The 20,402-nt window shown below is 38.0% G+C and overlaps 1 long non-coding RNA gene across 1 annotated transcript; it reads left to right on the forward strand.

Annotated features, from left to right (window-relative positions):
- Positions 1 to 545: 545 nt before the first annotated feature.
- On the forward strand, positions 546 to 7,185 carry LOC116699163 (uncharacterized). Its single transcript, XR_004334385.1, has 3 exons — positions 546 to 975; positions 4,550 to 4,554; positions 6,975 to 7,185. It is a non-coding gene; the product is annotated as an uncharacterized LOC116699163 (long non-coding RNA).
- The last annotated feature ends 13,217 nt before the right edge of the window (positions 7,186 to 20,402 follow it).

Consider the following 20,402-nt stretch of genomic DNA (forward strand, 5'->3'; position numbering starts at 1 on the left):
ATCATACCGTAGCTCAAATTCAGAGAAGAGTAAGACGAATATGCTAACTCCACTGTAGAAAGCCATATCTGACAGATTGCATTATTCTACCCATAAAACATTCATGCAATGAATCACTTAAGATATCAAAATACAGGAGAGTTGGCTGAGTGCAAAGAATCAAGTTCTATTGCATTTCTTTGAAAACACATTGACATATAACTTACTTTTGGAAATGAAAGGAGTGAAGAATAATGCATAATGCATCTGAAATGGACTGAACAAAAGGGGATACATTCACAGGTACTCATGCAGAGCTATTAGTTTCCTATTGAACTATGTATTACAGTGCTTCCTTCAAAAGGCCAACAGATAGTGCTATCATTCTGATATACTGACCCATAATGTAGACTGTATGCTGGAGTAACCAAAAGTTTTCAAATGCCAGGGAAAGTATTTCACTTAGAAATGTCTTTTTCATTTCTGATCCTTTGTGTCCAGTGTTTATGGTGATGAACTTAAGGAGAATTATTACCCAACTCGTTGTAGTACCTTCCAGCGATGGTTCATAGTAGTTTCACCCTAGGGTCCTTTGCACCATGACCTCAAGCCAAAGAAGCCCCCAGAAGCTTTTTATACCTGACTCTAACATTGGGCAAGTTAACGTTATCAGCTGATTAGCTTAGTGCAGGCGCTAATGGAACCAACTGTGTATTTCGTAAATTACTCCACTAATAATGCCCAAAATGATACCAAACTTCAACAGTAGTACAAATAGGTTATGTACTCATACAATGATGGATTGGAAAGTTTGTAAGTACACCAGAATTTTATTTAAATAACACTTGGATGCTGGCTTCTGCTCTCTGCAGCTACTGCTACCGGCAGTAAGATGAGTCCACAAATTACAACACTGAAAAGAGATACAACAAAAATATTAATTAATTTAACTTATTTATTAAATGTAAGTGCTGTAGTACAACTAGTAGGAGACAAGTTGACATTCTGTCAAATGACCAAAGTCATGACAAATAAATGCTAATCTTGCTTTGTGTGTTTTGAATGGATAATTGAGCAAGTGTCTGTCAACAAGTACATGGCAAGGTTATAAGGTAATAATGTCAATTTTGGGGCAGCTGGGACAATTACCTATGTGGCCAAAAATCTATTATTGCGGGTTTAACCTTAGTATTACAAAGCAGGTTAAAAAAAAAATAGGCTACTTTGGTTAAAGCCCAACTAAAATCATATTTAGTCATCCTTTTTGCAGTCTAAGACAATATCAATGTGAGTTTTTAAATGTATTGTTACTGCTGTCATGAGGCATTTGGTATCACATTTGTATATAAAAGAAAAAAAATTATATATATATAAAAATAATGAACATGATGGTGCGTTTGTAACAACAATGGACATAGTGTGGTTACAGTTGGCTCCTTGTCAGCTTCAGGTTAACTAAGGGTGTATTGATATCCAGCGGATATTCTCTGACACCCTCACAGAGGCAGGATATGAACATCACACTATTTGTCACCGCAGGCACTTTGTTAATCCTGACAAAGGAGTCCAGTTTACAACCCTGAGAGATCACCACAGACATTCAAGAGTGGAAATGTAGCTGTGCAGAGGAAACAGAACCGCAGTCCTGTTCGAAGAACATTGCTTAATTAAAATGAGTAGAAATACAGCATTGGCTCTGCAGGGACAACAGACATCATAGGTACATCACATACCTCTTTATACCTGGCTCTGTGTCTTGTTGTCTCCTTCACTGATTACACAGTACATATTTATGATGATATTGTATGTTAATGAGTAACACTCTTACTGTCACTGTGTTATTGAGTGTAGGTGACCCGCGTTTTGGCAATGCTCAGAGCCCAACACACAATCACTGTAAGTAAAAATCTGCTTTGGGTCAGCAGTGACTTGTGACCTGTTATGCAGCTTGTATAGACAGTATTAGTATTAATTAAAGTGTCAAATTAAGTGTCGTTTGAGCATAAGACGGGCAACTGAAAAACGCAACTGTAACGTCTCCAATGTAGTCAAGCCTTTAACCATAAGCCTACCGGGGTGTCCACCACCCCACAGTCAATTAATCAATAGAAAGAAAGAAAAATCGTTGACCATTATCATCTCTGAAGTCATTTATTAAGCAAAAAATTCTGAACTTTTGCTGGTTTCAGCTTCTCCACAGTGATGCTTTTCTACTATTCTCTGTTTAACGGTTTATTTTGGACCTTAACGGTTTAGGTCCAAAATACATTTCGGATCTGCTTCTACACTATGACCCCCCCAGACCTCTCAGGTCATCTGGGACAGGTCTACTTTCTGTCCCCAGAGTCAGAACTAAACACGGTGAAGCAGCTTTCAGTTTCTATGCTCCTCATGTCTGGAATAAACTCCCAGAAACCTGCAGATCCGCTGCTACTCTCAGTTCTTTTAAATCAAGGCTGAAGACCTTTCTTTTTGATGCTGCCTTTCTTTAAATGACTGCTCATTTCTTTACATTTCTTATGCTGCACTGTAACTTTTATTCTTGTGTTTTATGTGTCCTAATCATGTGTTTTATAAATTTTTAATGTTTATGATTTTTAACTGTTTGTACTTGTGTTTTATCTGTTTAACTGATTTCGTGTAAAGCACTTTGAATTGCCCTGTTGCTGAAATGTGCTATACAAATAAAGCTGCCTTGCCTTGCCTTACATAACAAAAAAGGTATTTCGGTTTTACCCATAAATGTGATTAATATGAACATAACTAGGGCTGCACAATTAATCTAATTTTAATCGCGATCACGATTTTGACTTCCCACGATCAAATTTGAGTGATCGAGCGTTTATTTTTTTAAAGCGTCATTTCATAGAACGCTCCGGGTTTTTTACAAAGCCAATTTACCGCTACTACCGTCTGCTCATGAGCCAGTCAGAGTAGTTCACTGCACCCCGTGCAGCTAAGTTTCTAGATGGAGACAGTCACAGAGGACAGAGTAACGGGGGGAAAACTCAACAGATAGCAGTCGGTTATACGTCAATCTTAACAGTTTACCAGTAAACGCAACATTTTGTCCCGTCTGTAGTTTTTCAGACAACAGCAGTGACCAGTGCTAGTCGGTGCTAGTAGCATCTGTTAGCTGTTAGCTCCTCTAGGACGCACCGGTGCTAATGTCCTCGCATCCGCTGCACTGTTGTTTATATGGATATGGTTTAATTTTGAGTTACATGTCCCATTTCGTCTGTAAAGCCGTGCCTGTGTTGGATTTCTGCTCTCTTTCCTCTTACTCTCCGCGCAGCCCCGCCACACAGCGGCCCGGTCCACACTTCTGACATTTGTCCACAGCTTTAATATTTTATTAACACAGCTGGATATTGTTAAGTATGAGGGGGCAAACCTGTATTTGTACCAGTGTTTCCGCTGGTAACTCTCTGCTATCGCGGCGGCCACGGCGAAGAACACAGAAGAAGTTATTGAATGCAACTAACTTCCGTTGGTAGAGTAACAGCGTGTGAGATGGAGCTGCTGGACCTGGGCCAGAGATGTGACCCATGGCCAGAATATCTTAGTTCATAAAAATGCAGCGCAGTGACGATACAGACGTTTCATACACACGACGTGTTTATCCGTCGTTTAACCCGTGCTGGACCCGTTCATAATGATCAGCCGTCTCTCTGTGAGTAGTGTCCATCACACTCCCTCCCGCAGTTATAAATAGCCAATGTGACAAAAAAACTTTTTTGGTTAAAATCAACAAATAATCGTGAGAATAATCGCGATCAAAATTTTTATCAAAATAATCGTGATTATCATTTTGGCCATAATCGTGCAGCCCTAAACATAACTTGACTTGGATTTCAGTAAACAAGGAGCTGTCATTTAAGCATTATGGCAGGCCGTGTCCACACTTTCCATCCTTTACAGGTGGACAAAAAGAATTATGTTTATAATCGGGCTGGCCATTAATTTAATAACATTATCCTTTACCGACTATGGGGAATTGTGTTCTTGGGTGGCTGGCTGTCCCTGGGCGGTGTGAGCGGTGCAGATCCCTGCTTGGTTTCATTACTTATGACTCTGTCAGTCTGACATCAGGTTGCTCCACCTGTGCTACAATGTATTCAGCCCTCTACACTGAATGTCAGTAGGATGTGCAGCAAAAGATAACAATTGTTGACAGAAAAACACTGGGTTGTTTCACTTTGATTTGACAGCTGGGACTGAAGAGACCCAAGTGATGGCAAACACTGCACAATCTTTTCAGTCAAATAAAGTGTAAAAGCTATATTTTACTATCGCAACAAATTTAAGGATGTTCTAACAACACGCAGCATTCATTTGGCTTTTATTCTCTTCCGGGAACCCTTATGTGGATTAAAATGCTGACCAAAACGGGCTAGGACCAAGAGGGCGAAGTGACTTATGGATAGTGATCTGGTAGGTCTGAGACCTTTGACAGGCGCAGGACTCAGTTTGAGTGATTGTTGTGACCTGCCCATCCATCAGTCAGAATGTAACAAGACAGAAGCTCTTTCCACAGAGAGACAGCCAACCCTGACCTGAAAGGAGGGAGTTAATGTATCCCTTAGCCTCGTAAGGCAGTCACATCTCCATTCCACTGGGGAGAGAAGACACTCCTGCGGAGCTGAGAGAATAGGTGCCGCAGCTGGATTGTAATTTGAGATTTTTTGAGTGGCTGTGAATGAAGGATGACCTCACAACTGAGAGCACAGCTTGTGTAAAGAATGACACAGACCGGTAATTTGACAAGCCCTGTGCAAACAAAAGTGACACTGTAAGTTCAGTTAATATATTAATGTTATAAATGTCTCTTATGAAAACAGCAGTGTAATGTTGATGCGTTTTATTTACATGATGAATTGTGCCACCATCAGCTCAGAGAGTTCAGGAAAATTACATCTGCACAAGTCAAGACACAGTAGGCTGCATGCAAATGAAACAAGGGGTATTAATCAATACTGTATTTCCCCCCACTAAGTGAAGCGTTAACTATTGCACTATTTCAGGAACAAGGCATTTGAATGAATATTTGATTAAGCTGGAACGGATTACATGCATGTTTGACAAGAAAAATCCATCACAATTTTTGGTTAATGCAAATGGCATTTACTCTGCTATTAATGAGGAAGGCTTTGCTGTGTACGCCAGCAGAGCAACTTTCAACCAAGAACCACATTACCACGTTATTTCGATGTCTGTGTGACACGCATGTTGACATGGAAATGTGACTATAAGAACAGGAAAGAAACACCATGTTCTTTTCCAAAACCAAGAAATACTTCAGACTGTGAATAAACTCCAAGACACATTTTATTTTGGCATGCCATGTTGTCATGGTAACCTTAACATGTTAAGCAGCCTTGTTGTCAATAAGCTTTGAATTTATAACTTGGTAATTGTTTGTAAAGAGTGATTGAAGGAGAATGAATGAATGTTAAATAGGTTGGCTGTGGCCTGTTAGTACCCAGATGGCTCATGTGCATTAATAGGGGATCAAATGGCAAAGCACATCAAGGGCCCTATTTTTTAAAGAGTGAATGTCAAATAAAGTAGGTTTTAAACAGATAAAGATGTATTGTAATTTGTCACATACAATATTTATTATTTGGTGATACAGTGTTATTAAAACCAGCTACCCATATCCTCAAAGTTTAGGTTTATCATTCAATGTTCACATATGATAAATCAGTTAAACAGTAAAAATGCATTCTACTGAACACACTAACACAGACTGCAAGGCACTACTATTTGCTGATAACCCCCGTAAGACAAAACGGTTTAAAGAAAAGCAAACAGGAGCAGATCTTGTAGATCCAGTATAAAATCAAACTATAGTTTTCACAATCTCTTCAAGTCAATTTAATTCATGATTAAATGAAAAAAGTAATATTTAAATGCCTGTTAGACATTTGTTAATATGTTATGATTCATTCATAATGTATGAGGTGATGAAAATGAAAATGTCAGACTGAGACACAAGCCTCTGTGTAAAAAGGTAATACAGCTCTTAGTAAAAAATGTAGTTATTTGTATGAATAATTGTGTGTGTATGTGTGTGTGTGTGTGTGTCACAACACCAATATATAAATCTTTATGTAGAAAAAAATGTAAAAGTTGTAAGATACAATTCGCAATTCCTGTTATGTAAAACGTAATTACACAAGTCAAATCCTTAAATGAGTCTAGCACACAATGTGCTATAATGTAATTTGCCACTTTTTGACATGTACATGTCTGTGGTTTGCACACAGAATAAGATAATGATATTACATGTGTAGACTCTAACACATAATGGAAATTGAGTCTTGACTTTTTGAAGTCTGGAGTTCAGCTTTATTCAGCACTTTCGGACTGTTGGTGGACAGAAAATTCAAATTGGTGCGATTAGGTGTAGTTTAAGTAGACAGGGTATAAAGACCAGCTACCGTGGCCGAGTGCTAAAACACGGGAGAATTACCAAAATAATATACTTTTGTAATGATGTCTGTGTTAGAGTTCACCAACTAGTGTCCATTAAACAGAATCTTAAAAGGAGAACTCCGGTTGATTTCAACACGTAGCTCTGTTGTTTGTAAATTGGGCTGTCAGTAGAGAGACAAGCTAAAGCAATCAGTGCTGTCTACACCATGTTATCCTCCTGCTAGAGTTAGCACCCAACAGGCTTAAACAGGGCCAGTTTTAAACATATTTTTAGCCTCCAATGTTCAGAATGTCATTAAAAGTGCTTACCCGTGTGCAATGATTCCTTCCGAGTGAACAAGGTGAATCTGACTGCAGTAGAAGTGAAAGAAATGCATGAAAATGGTGCTAATTCAGCTCTGTTTATTTCCGGTGTTGATACTGCAAGGAGTGCTTCGGGACCGTCTACAAACTACAACAACAAAAATAAATACAAACCCATTTTCAAAAATAAGCATATGCTTATTTTTTTTAATCTTATTTAAGTGCTGTAGTACAACTAGGGGGAGACAAGTTAGAATTGAGGTAAGTTTGGAGACACTACCTTATTTGATCACTAAATTAATAGCCTACATATTTTAGTTTTATCTCTTTTCTGTGTTGTAGTTTGTAGTCGGTCCCGAAGCTCTCCAACTGCCGTCTCAACACTGGAACTAAACAGAGCGGAATTAGCAGAACCTTCATGCATTTCTTTCACTTCTACTGCAATCAGATTCACTGGGTTCACTGTAAAGGTATCACTGCACATGGGTAGGCACTTTTAATTAAATTTTGAACATCTTTAGGGGCTAAAACACATTTAAAACTTGCCCTGTTTAAGCCTGTTGGGTGCTAACTCTAGCAGGAGGACAACACGGTGTAGACAGCACCGATTGGTTTTGTTTTTCTCTCTACTGACAGCACTCCACATTTCCAAACAACAGAGCTACATGTTGAAATCAACCGGAATTCTCCTTTAAAGGCATCTTTATCATTTACTTCAGTACAATGACAGATTTCAAGTAGGTTGGGGACATTCTCCATGCAGATATTAAGTTAGTGCATGAAGTACTGAATAAGCTTTATAGTGGACTTAATGAGGCATAATACGGGGCTCTCAGAAATATTTAAGTTCCTTCATTTCCAAGCCACAGTGAAATACAAAGTAGCACTTATGTAACCTGGATTCAACGTTCAGCCATATTCTTCCCACAATGAGTGCGGCTCCTCAGTTAATCGGGATTGATGGTACAGCACATTGGGTCTAAATTTAGTCTCTCCAAGAACATTCCTCTCCTTGCTGTTGCTGTGGGGCGAAGCTGAGGTTTTCAGATCCTCCACGGTCACACGCACACGATGGGAGGCAGTGGAGCTGAAATGCACTCCTATGTCACACTCTGCCATACCCCCCCCCCCCCCCCCCCCCCCCCCCCCCCCATGCCACACTTTATTTTTCTCTCCCTCCCTTTATCTCTCCTTGCACTAGGATTTTTTGGATCACTTACTCAGGGAAAACCCCCTGAGGAAACAAGATTCGGTGTTCAGAGGTCCATTTTCTTAAATCCACTTTTATACGGATCAGAGGAAATGTAAAGCACAAATCAAACTGGATAATTAATAGTGGAGACTTGCTAATTGTCAGGGTCTGACACATCATACATTCACAAAAAACTGTAAAAACAAACACATTCTTCAACATGGGTATTTCATACTGCGGAGCTTTAATAGCCCTCAGGGGAGATATTCTCTTTGTAAAATTTTCATCTGTGCCTCTGTAAAAATGGCAAACCTATAAAAAAAAAAAAAGACACTGAAAAAACCTTCAGGCAAACCATTATTATTGTGCCATGATTTGATTTTCAAGACAGAAATAGTTGCAAAGGCTAATTATAGTACACATTTAACAATTTGAATGTGCCAACTGACTAAATAGCAGTAGTTGCAGTTATTCTGTCATTAATGCCTGACCAAGTTATCAGCAAACCTTTCAATCAAATACCTAATGTACAGTAACTTCCTGTCTATTCTCAAAGCAGAATTTGTTGCATTGCAACACATAAGTACATTGAAATACTAGTGTATTTTTAAATCACTTCACTGATAGTGATGGGTAATATTTACTGTACGCAAACCAAAACTACCAACCTGAGTCGAGCTGGTTCCAAATAATATTAATTAAAATCAGGCTGGGTAGGGTTCTGTTGTATTTCTGTTAGGTTTTGCATAGGTGTATCAATATGTCTTATATTTGAGTGGATCTAGCAGACTGCATCACAAGCATTGCAGGAGTTTTCTGACACAAGGAAAAATTCCTGCACTTTACGACCATGGCTGCTCATTAATTGGTGGCACATCATGCTGCTGCCAGTGATGGAGATCTGTCTCTTTTTGGGTCTGTTTGGGTCAACCACATTTTGAATGACGTCTACTTGTAATGGGTCTGACTGTCCATAGATCCGTTTTGAAACTTTGTGGTAAGTGGAGGATTGCAGTCATGGATAATGGTTACCAAAGTTGACTGTTTGAAAAAGACTGGAACCATGGTCTATAAGGACAGCAAACCACTTGTTTTGGCACTGATTTTACACACTGGTTGTTTTAAGCTATTTAAAAAAACAACAGGACTGGAGAGGACAATATTAAATAAGATATATTTACCACAAAACATCAGGCACAGACAAAGTGTTCAAATTAAGTAGGCAAGATAGAGATACTGTGTGTTGAGAAACAATGGAGTCTGCTCAGTAATAAGCTCTCAAAGTGGTCTCAAGTTTACTTTCAATAACAAAGTGCCCATTTGGAACCTACAGTTTGGCACATGGATGTAAAATAAATTATTTTGATCCATATCCTTTAAAACAATGCAGAGGATTAAAAAGTTAATGTAAGTAGGCAGCAGTTCCATACAAAAATACTCTGATAATCTGTTGACACTTTTCTGGATGCATTTTTGTAACATTTTAACACATACATTGTCTTAATAGTGTGAGGGATGTCCAACACACAATGTATTCTGTATACACATGTTTGTTTGTTCTATCCAATAGGATTAGAAACTGCTTCTGTAAAAGTAGTGGTGTCTAGCTAAAACCATGAAATAAAACTATGACGCCACTGGCCTTCTTAGCTGCAAGATAACACACATGTGTGGTGACAAAGGACAGTGAGTTTCTGCCTTTTTGTCAGTTTGCCCAAGAGGAATACAAAGTATAGCAGGACCGGTTGTGCCCCTTTAGCTTTCATGGCCAGACTTGTAAACTGCATCCTCCAATATATAATGCCTTCTCAATCCCAGTTCAATCAAACCGTCATGGTCCTAAGGCAACAAAGTATTGAAAAGTCTCATCAAGGTTAGCATTTAAAAAAAACAGGAAGAAATATTCTGAGGGCAAAGGTACTCTGTTTATTTCTACTTGCAGTATGTGAAGATGGAACTCCAATGAGACCAAAGTTAGATCTTGATGGTTGCCATGAAAATGATTCTCTTATCAAACCTAACTCAAAGACTGAAACAAGTCTACACAATGAAAGAAATGACTCCAGTGACTTGTGACTTGAGGCTATGAGGCATGTGGCTGCCTGAATTCAATAACATGGACTACAGTTTGAAGAATACTTGCAAACTCTGTCGGGAAACAATGCTGATGAAAGCAGTGAGTCAACCAAAACAGTTGCGGGCTGTAAAACCAATGACCTGAAGTAAAATAAATTAAAAACAAAGTACCCTGTTGAGTGTTTGACCACAAACGGCACTCCAGAGCAATTTTATGGCAACTAATCTCTTGTGGCACTACCATGGGTGCCATGATACAATGAATTTATTAAGAGAGCTGGATACAGCACCACTACTTAGGGTTGCCGCCAATTAGCCCCTTGTGGCTAATGACAGTACTCCAACACACAAAATCTATTGTGGCCAAAAATGCTTTCTTCTCATACACCACCATTATTAAAGAGAGGTCTGCAAATATAGTCAGCTATTACTGAAAAATGAGTTTTATGTGCTTGACATCATCCCAATGTAAAGTTTATGGCAGAGTAGGAAGGGGCCAGGGGGAGAAATCCCACAAGAGAGGAGCCTTTTTCTGGCTAATGCGTTGAGCAAGCAATTTTCATTCAAATGACTGGATGCAATCTTAAAATCCAGTACCCAGCTCTACCATAACATCCATTTATATGTTTTTGCTGAATGCAAAGGGCAATAATATTAAATGCCAGTGGTGATAATTTACAGTAAAAACATTCTGCCAATAGAAGAAAAGAACACCTTATGCAAATGTAAACAATGCACGATTTAAAGTATAAAAAAACACTGTAAATGTTTGGATGCACGGAAGGCATAGAGTACCTTAAAACAATAAACCTAGAGATCTTTTGAAGATACAAACATTTGGAGCAGTATGAATGAAAAATAAATCCATATCCTGTTGTTTTGCTTCTAAGCTGGAGACATAAACACTATTTCTTTTATAATTATGAAAAATAACAAAGAAGGGAGACTGATTATTTGTCTTCTATGCAAACCTCACTAAAGTTTTACATACAGAGGTTAACAACTATAATGAGGTTACTTAAAAAAAACATGCTATACTGTATTCGTTCTTGAAATACTAAATCAGGTCAGATTTTCCCCTAAATTTCAATATTTAGACAGCATAGGGCTTTGGGACAAAAACCTTTAATTATACCCTTTTTCAAATTATATTTTTACCAATTATGCTTACCCACTACTCTTGAATGCAAATTTTAAAACAACTTCTCATTAACCATTTTAATGATAATTTCTAGGGGGTCATGAGGCCAACGCTCCCAACCTTACAGTGAATATAAATACCAGTGAGATGGCGAACCTATGATAAATTAATGCATAAACGACTTGATTGCTCACTTCCAGTCTGGAGACTACATTTCATCCTGGCGTACTGTATGAAGAAAAAAATAAAGGCCATCTATTACGCACACAAATGCTCCCACACTAACCAACACCACACACACCACTGATGTTTCTTTGCTGATGGACCAAATAAGTTATGTTTTTTTGTATGATGCAGCATCCCAGAGGCTCCTAGTCAAGGTTATTGATCAACACTCAGCACCGTAATTGCATTGCTATCTATTTAATTTGCAGTTAAGCTCCTCATTAATTACCCTGTTTTTCATCTGGGCATAGCTATTAATCTCTAAGTCTTTGATCTGTTATGTCTTGTGGACTAGTCTTGACATGTTCTACAGTCGTCTGAACACATTCAGAAGTCCACTGATTTGTTTTGTTAATGCCGATGGACTAGAGGAAGAGAAATGTACGCAAGCAGAACGCAAAAGAAAAAACTTTGTGTCAATTTGAAGAAAAGATATTTCTGATTGAGAGATCTTGAACTCTGACAGCAGAAAATGCCTTGGTGTTTGTCTGTAAACTGGTATTTACTAAACAAAGTCACAAGACCATAGATTCATCGATTCATCTAAAATTTAGATTTTCTTTGAGGCGTTCACACTCGAGGGAGGAGGAAAACGCACAAAAATTAGTCTGGTCTCTGTCCAACCTTTCTCATGCCAAATCTTAAAGCCTCTACACATCATTTTGAAAACTAATCTTGAGTGCCTTATCCACGGTGAAAACTGCCTTTCAAACTCAATCTCCCCAGCAATCAATCTTCCCCTGGCAGAGCAAGTCTGTCAAAACTAGGAGCCGTGACTATGAAGAAAGTAACATTTCAATTTCTCTCTTCAACTCGTAGTGGCACCTAGCATATGTTGGCACTGGATGGAACCATTAAGAATGGGCAACAGGGTTGTTTTTGTAAAAGAGAAAAGAGGAATGGAATAATTCATCGGAGCTTTTTCTCAAACAGGTATATGAGAAAAGAAATCTGTGGGGGTTGCAGTGGCCATGAGGTTACAAAAGGAAGTTGTGACTGAACTTAGTGCTTTATGTTAAATGGAACTGCTAAGGAATACTTAAAAATAATAATAATAGTATTAATACATTTTATTTAAAGGTGCCTTTCTTGGCACTCAAGGACACCGCACAGCGAATTCATATATTAAAAACAGCAAAACAAATACTATACAGCAAAACAAAACAAATACTATACAACTGCAAAACAAATACTATACAACTGCAAAACAAAACAAATACTATAAAACTGCAAAACAAATACTATACAGCACACTATTGGGTTTAGGGGGGCGGTAGACAGCAGCAATGATGGTTGGAGTGGGACCAGACAACTTGCAGACAGCAGATTCAGAGGAGCTGGAGACAGGGACAGACAGGGACAGAATGTTCATGGTTTGAATGAATGGACCCTTATATATTATGCATGTGGGTGTTTCTTGCTTCATAAGAGGTAATACCTCACCATGTTTAGTATCTCTCAATTCTGATTCATGATCAACCACAAAAATATCCAAGAAAATCAACAAATTTCATTAAAATGTCATGCTAACCTGAATCAGTTTTCTTTGTGAAAAGTTACTCAGTTGTGTCTTCTGGAAAAGGTGGGGAGGCTTTCACCGGAGGCAGCATTGGAATACTGTAGAGAAGGATTTTTAGTCAACTGGGCTAAGAAGTAACAAATATGCAAATTAGATGATAATGCCAAATGATTAAATTGACAGATCAGCTGATAATAAAAACAGTCACTAGTTGCATCCTAAATAAGTTTCCTAACAGTAACAACATTATGTATTGTAAATAATTTCAAGGAGTTACTTTTTAAGTCTAAATTGTGAGCTCTGGTTGGCTATCCTTGGGGATTGGCCAAATGGCAAGAGAAAGAGAGAATACCCCTTCCAGTATATCCATCTCAAAGGAGTGACAAAAATCAATGGATGAGATGCTTATCAGGAGCATGTTAATAATTCATTGGAAGCCCATGGCAGGTGTATAATTGAGCAAGGGGCGATAAGTTGTGGTGATAAATATTTCAAGGGTTGCTGAGAGAGAAAGAATGAGCCCTCACTTGTCGACCGACCCAGGCATGGGAAGACAAGTCTTATTGGGTCTCCCCAATTGTGCAGTCATTTCTCTGAATGCCTGTGTGCTGATAATGTCCCCAAAGATGATGGAGACGGCTCCCATGGTGAAGATCAAAGGGCTGGAACATGCACAGGCTAGCCAACAGTGTGTTGTTCAGATCTATGGATCAACTCTGACATCCCAAGGGCCATACCCTTGGAATTGGTTTGGCTGCAAGGGGCTTTGATTCAAGTGGACACACTGGTAAGAGATATAACAGTCACTTAAAGGGCTGTATTGTGACTCTACTACTTAGTGAATGTATTTTCTTTTCTGTGCACGGAATTCATATGAGGTAACTAATGGGTTTACAACCTCTGTGATCTAACAAGGCCATACTGTGGTAGAAAACAACCCTCAATATCCCTATTATAAAGCTGCATTGAGACTTTCGATCATTAGAGGGCCGAAACAATAAAGCCACTTGCAAATAGTAAAGCACCATGCATTTTCCATTTATTTCATACAATATTGGACAACGAAAGGCCACTTTTCCTCTGCATGCGTGAGCATGTAGTTACCAGCTAGCTAGCATTATCCCTGAATTGAAACTATTGTGTTTGGCACCACACCCAACAGGGATGCCACAAAGTACACCTGTACATCACTGCAGCAAGTTTAGAAGTTCAACCACTGGTGTCCAGCAAACACAAAATTCCCAGCTGGGGTTTAGCTACTATGTGACTAATCGCCAAAATGTAATCCGATACTGGATCCACATAATCAGATTATTCAGCACCAATACCAATCTGGTGAATCAGATCACTTCTTCACAGGTCAAAAATGCTAGACCCTCCTCTTAAACAGATTTGTGGAAAAACCTACACAGACCCAACGTGATTAAGTTAATTAATATATATATTTTTTTTTTTTAACTCGAGTGATGCTTTTTATGTCACAGCTGAGAAAGGACAACTGCAGTGTTAACCGTTGGAGACAAAGATGACAACAAAATTACAAGATAATAACCTCTTCTGAAGAGTGCATGTTTGTGCTGCACGATCATCGAGGGCTTGTATCATATGGATGCGCTGACAGTGTTGTTGTAATTACTTAGAATTCCTCATGGGGGCTACAGAAATTACGATACTATGGCTTTAAGTATATGATCTGTACCCTTATCATTAAAGTGATACAAATAATTTTGCTGCACCTTCAGGCAAAATCAAATGGTACTTTTTACAGAATAAAATAGAGCAATCTGTACTGAACACAAGGTAAATGAAAAATGATCTCGTCACAGAACTGGCATGATGGCCCTCATTTGTTTGTTTTCACTGCTCTGAATTGTTACCAATAAAATACATGGCGTGTCTCATGATAGATGATTAATTGACATCTGTGACAATTGACAACTGTGGTGTGAATGAGAAAAACAAATGAAAAATGGGAAAATAATCTTCATAGCTTGTGAAAGCCTGTGTTTAATGTGTGAGTGTATGCATATTTTTTCTTTTTAATTAAATTTAACACCTTAATTTGCCTGTACTCAACTACGAAAACTGAATATTCACTGGAGAACATCACGAGTATACAGATTTTAATTCATAAAGTTGTTTCTGAAATTTCCATTTTGATTATTTCACACTGAACTAAATAGGGAAACAACAGCAATGTAACAGCCATCATATTAAATATATAGATGCAAGAAAGTTAACAGTATGTCTGAAGTCTTTTTTAAACAGTTATTTTGGTGAGAAAAAAAAGGAAAATGCTTTCAAAATTTAATGTAATTAATTAATATTATGACATTATATAAGGTAGGTATATAATTAGGTTAATGTCCTTGCAGGTAATCATTTTACCATAACTTTCTTTTTCCCCATATAAAAATAATATTCTTCATGTTTGCCTTAATATGAGAACTAATATGAGACATAATATTCAACATAGCACCATGTTGACCTCTGATGTAATCCCACATTGTTACTAGTATGCTGTTCTCCTTTTCCAATTCAGCAGTAAGCCAAACTCCATTCAAATGAATACGGAGTCAGGATATAGCCTTCAAGCTCCTGGTGATTTATTTGGCGACACCGTCATATACAGTATGAATGAGTGAAACTGTAGAACATAAACAAAAATATACAATAAGCAAGATGCACAAAGTATACATTGTAATATAAACTTTACATAGCTACTATGCATCCGCTGTATAGCAATTTAAGTGTACAGTCTACATGGCATGAGTTAAGCTAATAACTTACTAACGTACATGTGGTTAATCTTACGATTTACAACAATAAGGCTTAGTATAACATTCATCGCAAAAACAATTTCCACATATTGTTCTATGCTAAACTAGTACTTACAGACAATGCTTAAACAGGCATAAACAAAAGAAGGATTGCAGCAGATGAAATGAGTGAGTCCATTCAGCAAAAATGCAGCTGCATACTTAAAACTAAAATGGCCAACTTCCTGTTGTGGGTCAAAATGTATATCAAACTAAAATAAATTTAAAGGGCCGGTAGAGGGTTAATTCACTAAACCTGAAGAAAAAACAACTAGATTTACAAAGTCATTGCTTTCCCCTTCAACTGGAGCATTCACTGAATGAATCAACCTTCATAAATTAATAGGTTAAACCTGAATGTCTACTTATATATATGTATTTTTTTTAATCAGAATAACAATGGTCTTTCTTTCGTTTAAATTCTCTGTGGGGGACAGGAAGTCAAACAAAAAAGCACAGGGGATTCTTTTTCACTGGGAGATAAACGAGGCTTAAAAAAATAATACAAGGCAACCCAGATGTTACAAAAGCGGAGTTATCTTTTTTAGTTCATGCATTGTAAAAAAGACTATTTAGCTGGTATTTAGCTGGATGATTTAAAGCCATTTTTCCAAACAAAATACTGTATATCTCATTTGAACAGGCTTTGTTGATGGATGCTGTAACGCTTTTAAAGGCACGTCTTCACTGAGGTTTGGAATATCTTCAGAAAATTCAAGGTTACCTGCATATTATAAACACAATACGGCATTGAATGTGAGTAAAACGTTGATCTATTAGTAACTAACACGTCTATTTTATTTAGAGTGTAACTTGTGAAATCTGTATTATCCGGTGCAGTCACACCAGCTCCTCATCAGAAACCCCCTGTTAAAGTTAAGTCCAGTGTATTCAGGTTACATGTCAATAGTTTAAACTGCTTCAGGAATACATAGAAAAGATGCTGACTATGCAAGAAGAGAAGAACCTTCGGAATCAAGTGAAGAACATCATTCTTTATGGAACGCATTCTTTATGGAACATTGCCTCCAATCAAACATAATGACAAATTGATCTGAATTTCTATTCACATTCACATACTCCGATTAATCACTTCCATTTATTCCTATATATACTTTCAAAGTATAAAAATCTTTTTTGATATAAGTGAACCCTGCTTTGCTTTCAGATACCACTGGATTCATTTCATATTCTAATCTGCGGAGATGAGCATCAAGGCTAAGAATCTTTGGCTGTCTCCGGCTCTTTGCCCACATTTGAATGACCCCCTACAGTGTAAGAGAGGATTAAACGGTAATATGAATCCTTTATTCTCCCTTTAGTCAATTCAACTCAATTATGCCCAACCTGGGCAAAATGTTTTATGTTATAATATAATTGAGAGATCATAACTCAGCTGGAAGACGCAGATGGAGATTGTGAAGTACCTGACCTTACCTGATGCCTATTGACAGAGTTCCCTTCTTAAGATTGAATTATGTCTTTGCCATTTGTGCTTTACATCCCATTTTCTAGAGCCATGGGCCATATGTTAATGGGTGATTTTAATTAAATATTTCCAAGTTTAAACTTTTAAAAGACTTTAAATTACTTCCGCTATGCAGCTATAGAGTATTATTTTTTACTGCTGCTGGTGGGATATCTAAACCACTGGTATCCTTCTGCGCAGGAAAATCAATATCTTTCTAATGGGGGCACGTAATACGATAATATTAGGCAATTATCGATGCAGGGGTATGATTAGTATCATCGTTTTTAACCTCTCAGCTTTCAACAGAAAAAACTCTGGCATCTCTATGAATATTTCGAGAGTATGCCACAAAAATGCAGTAGAAAAACTCATACATTAACCAGACTCTCACATATTTCACTCTCTCTGCCTCTGGATTTGATGCTGTAATTAAAATTTTGAGAGCATAGCACCTAGAGCAATAGTGCTAGGGTGCACAGTCCACCGGTGAGGTGCAGGGCAAAAACAGGCAGGAAACAACTGAAAAAAAATGAAATGCCCACACTGCTAATATTCCCATACAAGTACAGCACTTACACAGTTCACATGTGGAACCCCTGAACATTGTTGTCATGGTCATGCTGGTTAAATGAATATTTGCATGAGCTCAACCAATACAGGATTTTTGAGGCAGATACAGATTTTTTTTAACATAAATACATAAGATAAACATTTTGTTTGTAACAGCAAATGTGATTGTAATTTAAATTAATACATATGAATAAACATGCATTAAACTATACTAAGTCCATTATTCTGTAATAAAGTGTAATTGATTAATTGATTGACTGATTGAGTGATAGATATACTATACTTTATCAGTTTATTTTCTACCTAGTAGATTGGACAAAACAATACCAACTATCACATTGTCTTCATTAGCAGATGGAGTTTGCTCAGTTGTCAAGGAGATGGATTTGTGGACAATGCGAACTTGGCGAGCATTTTAGGACTTCTGTCCATGTTGACTTAACTTAAGCATCCATGTGCATTCTTGACATTGAAAATACTATTGGTTAACTGATACAGTTGAAAGCTAAGGGGAAGGAGAGGACGTAGAGTTGGGAAACCAAATGTAGGTCAAATATGCAGTACATGAAATGCAGCCAATAAAACATTTATTACTGCAGTTTACTGTTTTCTCAATTCTTCTTGATTAGGGGTGGAAAGGTACCGGTATTTGTATTGAACCAAAACGGTACGGGCATCTTGGTTCGGTGCATGAATTTACAAGGAGAATACACGGTATAAAAATAAATTAAACTTCCGTGCAAATTAATTAATGTAATTCGAAACTGTTAGATACATGTTTCTTTAGGGACACCAAATCTGTAGCCCCGCCTAAGCTCTGATGCTCCCGAGCTCTGCCTAGATGTCGACGGTTCAGTGAGTAAGTCAAGACGAGCACTAAGGACGAGTAGCCTAGCCTATGGCGACTGGCGGTGACCCACTGGAAAACTTCAGTGTCCTAGTCAGTTCCAGTAGTACAGGCGAGAGAGTGGTGGATAAGACAAGGACTCTGTGTCGGCATTGTTAAGTATGTGAGTGGAAATACATTTAACATATACGGATATGCATTATATATATAAAAAACGCATATCCAACGCCATAACCCAGTTGTGCCTTTCACTGGAACGAGACAAAAAAAACAAAACTGTCCTTACAGTGCTTAGCCAGCCTTCACAGTAGATGTAAATAGGGCCAAAAAAAAACAAAAACACTAAAGCAATCGGAATTTACATGTCATCTTCAACGTGCCCATATCTACGTTCTCGTAGAGAAACCTGGCTTCAAGTATTTGCTGTATGTACTCAAACCTCGTTACAATATGCCACCCCGTCCACACATGAGGCAAACTATAGTCCCTTCCTATACAACCAAACATGGACGTTGATGGAGCACGAGTTGTCAGCTGCACCATCTGTTTCACTAACGACTGATGGTTGGACTTCTCACGCTACGGAAAGCTATCTCACAGTGACTGCTCATTTTCTAGACCTGAGTGGGAAATGAAAGCGTCAAAATACTTTCTTTTATCTTTTGTGGGTTAAGGTCTCACCTAAGTAAGTAGAATTCTTTTTAGTTATTCTATGTACTTTGCACTTTCATAAATAAGAGATGCGGTATTTAGTCTGGAGATAATGTGGGGTACCAATTGTTTACGGTTTACATCTAACTTTACATTCTTGAGGCTGTTGCAGCTATAGCTCAGGGGAGATACCATATGACACTAGCCTGAGACATGCACAATCAAAAAAAAAAAAAAATAAAGTTGCCTTTGGCGTTTTGTTTTTCCCTCCGTTGTACCTAACCACACCGTGATGTCTGAACCGAGATAAGACCCGAACCATGACTTCTGTGTACCGTTCCACCTCTAGTATGCGAACATACATGCTGATACCGATTTATTTCCAATTAACCAACATGGGCTGATAACATTGGGTCGCGTACGTATCAGCTGGGTCTGAAATTAGATCAAGGAGGCTAATAATGACTCTAAATGCAATACTGTACATATATGTCAAAAACAACATGACCTTGTGTAAGACCAACATTATGGTGCACTGATAAAATAAAAAGGAGCGGGGGTATTCATAAACCTTGCATTCATATTTTCACTGCAGATGGCCACCTAAACAGATAAATGGCCACCTATTTTGTGTGCTCCCATAAACTGATCGCTGACATCCCCTCGTGGATGACATCCAAGCAGACAATATCACTCAGTGCTTCTGTATCTTGTTGGGCTGAGATGACTGATAACTATCTCCAATTTCCACAGGGCTTCTCAGATCTTTTCTTGGATTGCCCATGATTGGATAAGTGGTGGAGAATATGATCAACAGTCTCTTTATACCAATAATGCCTTCCACTGAAATAAAAGAATCACAGGTAGGACCTCTCCCCTGTGATAACCCGTGGCCATAAAAGGTTCTCATTAGGTAACAATCTTGCAGTGGGGGCGGTTAACCTTCATTCTAGTGCTTAAGTTCAAAAGGCAGAATCCACATATTATATATATAAGTTTGCTGACCCATCCCCTTCTACTGTTTTAAACAGAAGGACAAAAAGTGTTTGTGTTTTCCTCTCATCAACAGTCATTGAACATCAGGCAGGAAATGAAGCTGTGCTCCAAACATTTTTGCAGTTGCCTTTCATTCATTATTCACTGCAGTTATAAAAGTGTAAAATGACTTCTC

Source organism: Etheostoma spectabile, chromosome 12 (assembly GCF_008692095.1).
Source record: "Etheostoma spectabile isolate EspeVRDwgs_2016 chromosome 12, UIUC_Espe_1.0, whole genome shotgun sequence".
NCBI classification, from domain to species: domain Eukaryota; kingdom Metazoa; phylum Chordata; class Actinopteri; order Perciformes; family Percidae; genus Etheostoma; species Etheostoma spectabile.